The sequence below is a fragment of the Pteropus vampyrus genome, unplaced genomic scaffold (assembly GCF_000151845.1).
Source record: "Pteropus vampyrus isolate Shadow unplaced genomic scaffold, Pvam_2.0 Scaffold247, whole genome shotgun sequence".
Classification (NCBI taxonomy): Eukaryota; Metazoa; Chordata; class Mammalia; order Chiroptera; family Pteropodidae; genus Pteropus; species Pteropus vampyrus.
The window spans coordinates 292555-298309 of record NW_011889028.1 but is presented as its reverse complement, the minus strand read 5'-3'; positions in this window follow the sequence as shown (position 1 = coordinate 298309).

The following is a 5755-nucleotide window of genomic DNA, read 5'->3' as shown; positions in this document are numbered from 1 at the left end:
TACGGACGAAAGGCAGCTCCCTGCGTCTCTCTCCCACCTTCATCTGCAGCGTTTGTAGTTAAGGATCCTTCGACTGCGGGTAACAGAAACCTACACTTGCTAGTTCATGTGAAAAAGAAAAAAGGAAATTTATTGGAAGGATATAGTAGTTCTTGGAATCCAAGGGAAAGCTGGAGAAGCGATTCGAGGAGCTGCAGGAACCAGGACAGCCCCAGAGGTCTCACTCAGCGACCGTCAGCTGCTCACTACTGCTCTGCCAGGGCTCGTCACAGCTTCCAATGCCCGGACTCTGGGCCCACCAGTTAAATTTTTCAGGAGAGAGAATCCGATTGGCCCTGCGCAGGTGGAGGGTCTGCCCCTGACCCTAACACTGATGGGCAGGAGAGTGTCACACAGCAGAAACAGCTACAGCTGTGCACTGTGAGCGGTTCTCAGAGATAAGGGGCTTACGCGTCATCTAATAAACGCTTGTATCAGATGACCTCGTCTCACCTTCGGAAAAACCATCCGCTTGCCTCACTGATCTGTAGACTCTCTCTCGACTTGACACTTCCTGGTAAATTCCTGGAGCCTGCCTTAAATGTCCTAAATTGCCCTGAAATGCTTCAGAATTACCTGGATACGCGACCTCTTTCCAGATACTAGAAGTTTGGGTAATCTTATTTGCCTTTAGCTGGCTACCCTGTGGCCCCCGTAAACTTTCCTTCTTGGTGGTGCTCGACATCCGGGTACTGGGCTCCCCACCGTGGGCTCTTCTGGGCCCAGCTGAGACAGATTTCTCAGCTGTTAGCTGGGATCTGACAGCGGGCCTCCCCACATTAGGCCATAGAACGTGTTTGTCAATTTAAACTGAAATGCATTATTAAAAGCTAGATTGTGTCTCCTCTGACCAGCGTTTTATGGAATGGGGAACCGGAAGCAAACTAGGGTCCCAGGGGGAAGAGGGTGTGCAGCATCAATTCTGAAAATTGATCGCCCCCCGCTCCCCCCCGCCCAAGTCCTGACCATTCATCCCCATTTACTCAGTCACTCGTTCATTCAACAAACATTTCTGGGTACCTGTTATACCAAGGTACCCTTTTCTAAATCTGGATATATTGAAATGACAAAAGTGTTTTCTTGGCATTAACTCAAGTCTAGTGGGGGATGCAGACAGTTAAACAGATGGCTGAAACTCCGGGCGATGCGATAAAGTAGACAGCGAGGTCTTCTTAAAAGAGCACGGGCTGTCGAGAGACCTTGGTTTGAATCCTGCCTCCCTCACTGCCTAGCTCCATGACTGAGGACAAGTTGTTTGACCTTTCTGGATCTTAGTTGGCGTAGCCACAACTTAGCCTATGATAACGGAAGGCCTGAGTAACTCCCTCTGCGGCGTCATTAAGGGTAGTAGGTATAAGATGTAAAGTATCATGGTAGATTGCCATAATAGTTACCATAATAAATGGGTAACTATTAACATCATTATCAAATCCACGTGTTTTTTTTTTTTACATACTTATGCTTTTTGTGTAATTGCCATGGCCTACAATGTTGTCTAGCACATAGTAAGTCATCAGTAAACACTTTCTGAATGAATGAAAGAAAGAAAGAAAGAAAGAAAGAAAGAAAGAAAGAAAGAAAGAATGAATGAATGAATGAATGAAGTGTCATCTCTTGTGCACTACATCACCTTAGGCACATGTGCGGGTATCTGTTATATGACTTAATCCAGAGAAAGACCATATAATAGAAACGAGGCCCTTTGTCCTGGTGTCAGGGAGAGTGTTCTAAGCCTCACTATGAATTGGGGTTGTGTCTTAGGTGGGGTCCCTCGAAGCCGAACTTGAGAAGGGGCTTCCCGTGCCAGCGATGAGACTGTTCTGGGGAGAGACCAGGAAGGAAGCGAGGGAGGTGGGCTGGAGACAAGACGCTGGGCAGAGACGGGGCAGCTTCTGGTGTCTCAGTGGGCCTCAGAGGCGGGGCTGGAGTGTGAGTCACACTGGAGTCAGAGCTGACCTGAAGAGAGGGGCTGGCTTTGGCACCCCCAAATCTGGCAGCTCTTGGCTGTGGTCAGAGGGCCCCGGGGAGGAGCGTCCCTTATCATTGCTGAAGCATCGTCAGGCAGGGGGGCTCCCGTTGGCATAGGAAGAATGCAAGCCTGAGGCGCCAGCTGGATACTGCGGAGGAGCTGGGCGCCGTGGATGGTCCCGGTGGGGACCAGGAGCATGTGCTGCAGGCTCCCAAGTACTCGCGTTAGGAATGGCACCCTGCCACCCATGGCAGAGGCAGGAACTGAGAGATCAGGAGCTTAAACAATGCATCCGAGGTTCTCTGGCCCTGAGGAGAAAGCGAACCCAACACATGTTATGTGCTCATTAAAATAACGGCCTGTCATCGAGCAGTTACATTACCGTGTGCTAGGTAGGCAGGGAGACGCTTCAGGTGACGACCTCATTTCCTGCTCGTCCCCGGGGTAGGCAACTTTATTACCCCGCCATTCAAACGAGGGAGCAAGTGCCAGGAGGGTTTACGTAGCTCGCCCCAAACCCCACGCCTAGCAGAAGCGTGGCCAGGATCAGGAATCAGGTATGTCAGACCCCAAACCCAAAGGCTGTGAACCACAACGCTAGGAAAATATTTTGAGCTCTTAATGTTGTTTTTCCTCTCCCCACAAATTTCCCTTCCCCTTATGCCATTTTCTTCCCTGGAGTCACGTGGGGAGCCGCATCTGAGACCCTCCTTCTTTTGTAGGGACATCGGCAGTGGAGTGGAAGTCAGAGATGGGGTTTCCTCGAGGGTTCCCCCCAAAGCTCGAGCCTGTATAGAAAAGGGGTCTAAGAACACAAAGCATAGTGGCTTGAAGAGACGGAAGATGTATTCCACTGGAAATGAGATCTGGTAGACTGAGCGGGGGAGAGAATGAGCAGTGTGGGGTGGCGGGGAGGAGAGAGAGACAGAGAGAGAGAGGGAGAGAGGAGACAGGACGGGGTGGGTGCCCTTCGGAGCCGCAGCAGCAGAGGTGAGCCCCGCCTCCTGGCAGCATGGAGGAGACAGTCTGTGTGGCGCATCCAGGTAGATGGACCCACAGGAAGCTCACGAAACCCTCTCGCCCTCTGAGCGTCACAGAGAAGTGTGGGGAGGGCGTGGACGGAAGGAAGCCACCCAGACGGAGACGATGGACGTGTCGGTGCAGCCTGTGTAGACAGAGGACTGAGGTTCAAACACGGCCACTCTTTGGATGTGGCTGACCCCAGGAAGGAGCACGGCTAACTTTCTACAGGTCGGAGGGACAGAGAGTCTGCAGTCAGATCATCAAGTTGAGCTGGAAAACGAAAGGAATTTTCATCGCATACCTGAGTTTGAAGTTTGAAGTGTACACCTCTGACCGACGGGGAACGTGGCGACAGTGTGTGTCATACCAAGCGGCCAGGGCATGCCTGTGCTGACGTCAGCGTCGCTGGTCACCGAGGAAACCCTCACCTACGTTTGGGTTGCTCTCCCCACTGTCCCACCCAGGACGGTGGGAGGCATTGAAAATCGAGATCTACGCAAACTAAAGCTGGAACCCTGATGGGATTATTGCCCCGATGAAAGGGGGTTTAGAAAAAGTGTGTCTGTCACCCCGGGGAAGCAAATTAGGGAATCTGTTGCTGAGCGGGGCTCTGGGCTAGAAAATTCCAAAACCGGCTCACCTGTGAAAAACAAATGCCAAATCTGCACCTCGCGGCGATGCCGAAAACCAAATGCAAACTGCCGGGAAGTGCCGGGTTTCTAGGCTGGTAAATTCACATCCAAACTTTGTTCGACACTGGTGACGTCCCCAGGATTCCGAGCAGCCACAAAGGCAAAGCCACTCTGTAATACCGTTACCGCGAGGCCCCAGAGAAGACGGGATGGAGGAGGCGGAGAAGAGACACGGAGAACAGAGCGTGAGGCGCGTCCTAGGAGGGGAGGATAGAGCGGGAAACGTCGCCATCAGTGAGGAGTCTCAGGATTTAGGAAGCACGCCGAGTTCTGAACAGGATGAATAAACGTATGCCCACGCATGGACCCACCAGGTTGGAAATGAAAGATCACGAAGACAAAGAAATTATCAAACGACTGGAAGAACAGAACTAGGATGCATAACTTCCAAAACAGTAGAAAGAATACCTAATTAAGTTAATGGCAAAGTAGGAAATAGAAACCATATAAAATACATAATATAAAATAAAACCACAAAACAAAGTGGCCAGTGTAAGTCCATGTGTGCGATCACAATACTTGTAAATGCATTATTGTCATCTTGAACACACGGGGATCCTTGGACTCGATAAAAAATGTATCAGTATGATATTTATTAGAGATACGCTTGGAAAGTAACTTTTTGAAAGTAACGGCACATCCCAGACAAATGGTAACTAACTAAAATAAGGGTGGTGCATCCGTAGTAGCATCAGATGAAATATAATTTATGACAAAAAGGGCAATTAGTGATAAAAACAACCATTCTATAATCATTAAAGAAGAAAATTCACCAGCAAGAGACAAACGCCAAACCTGTGTTCAACTAACAACACAGCCTCAAAACACATAAAGCAAACATGATAGAATTACAAGCAGAATTGGACAAATCTACGATCATAGAGATTTTAACAAACATTCGTTGCATCTGATGCACAGAGGAAACGAAAAATAAGTTAGGACAGCGAGGCTTCGAACGTCACCGTGAATTAACACGGTCTAAGGAACGTGTTTAGGATATAAGAATCTGGCAATTCAAATATATCCTTGGTAAGCGCTCATAGAATATTTATTAAATGTTTTCAAGGCTACAAAGCAAGCCTCAAAAAGTACCAAGGAATCCATTCGTGCAGACCACTTCCTTGATGATACAATAAAATTGGAAAGAAAGGGCAGAAAGGGTTAAGTCTAACCCTCTCCCCACACCACTGGGAAACGATGATGCTTTTAAACAATTTGCGCATCAAAGGAAAAATCCGACGGCCATTAGAAGCCATCTGGACATCAGCAACAAGGAAAAACGCTTCTTGTTGACATCCGTGGGTGCCGACTTTAAAAATTCTCTTGGGAGAGGGGAGGGTCAAGTTCAGTGGAAACGGGGCGGTGGGGAGATGCCAACTGACATAGCAATGAGATCCTTTCACACCTAGCACTATGGCAAACATTCTGAAAAACAGTCTGGCAGCGATGAGTGTTGGCAAGGCTACGACAGGAGGGGGGACCCTCCATCACTGCGCTGGCGGTGTGAGTACCTTGGACGCCCCCCTCCCAGTGAGTGGACCGTGAGATCTGAAGGATCCACAACAACCTTAAAAGCAAAAGTGAAGACAAGGGACCAAGGGAAGCAGCGACGTGCAGCACACGCAGTAAGAATAGACTCTGGCTTTGGTGACAGTCGTGCGGGGTGGGGGGGGTTGGCAATGTGGATGTATTCTTTCCGGAGGTCACAGTTGAAAAAGAATCTATGACAGAGCCCTAAGGAAAGTGTCACGCAGTTAAAATGACAGAGCTCTACATTCTTCGGCACTGAGAAATCTCAAAGTCCTGCTGTTGAAGATGTGGCGAGGAGCATGGTACCCTACCTCCAAACCTTCCAGAGGCGTCGCGTGTGGTGACAGCAAGCATTTGTGGGAGGGACACACGCCAGTGTCAGGGCGGCTGGTGTTCACATCCCAGGGGGAGGCTGGGCAGGGACTGGGGTGCAGGGTTCACACGCGGGGTGCCTCTGCTTTCTGTGCGACAGTCCGAATGGAAACAAGTCTGAAGCAAATAC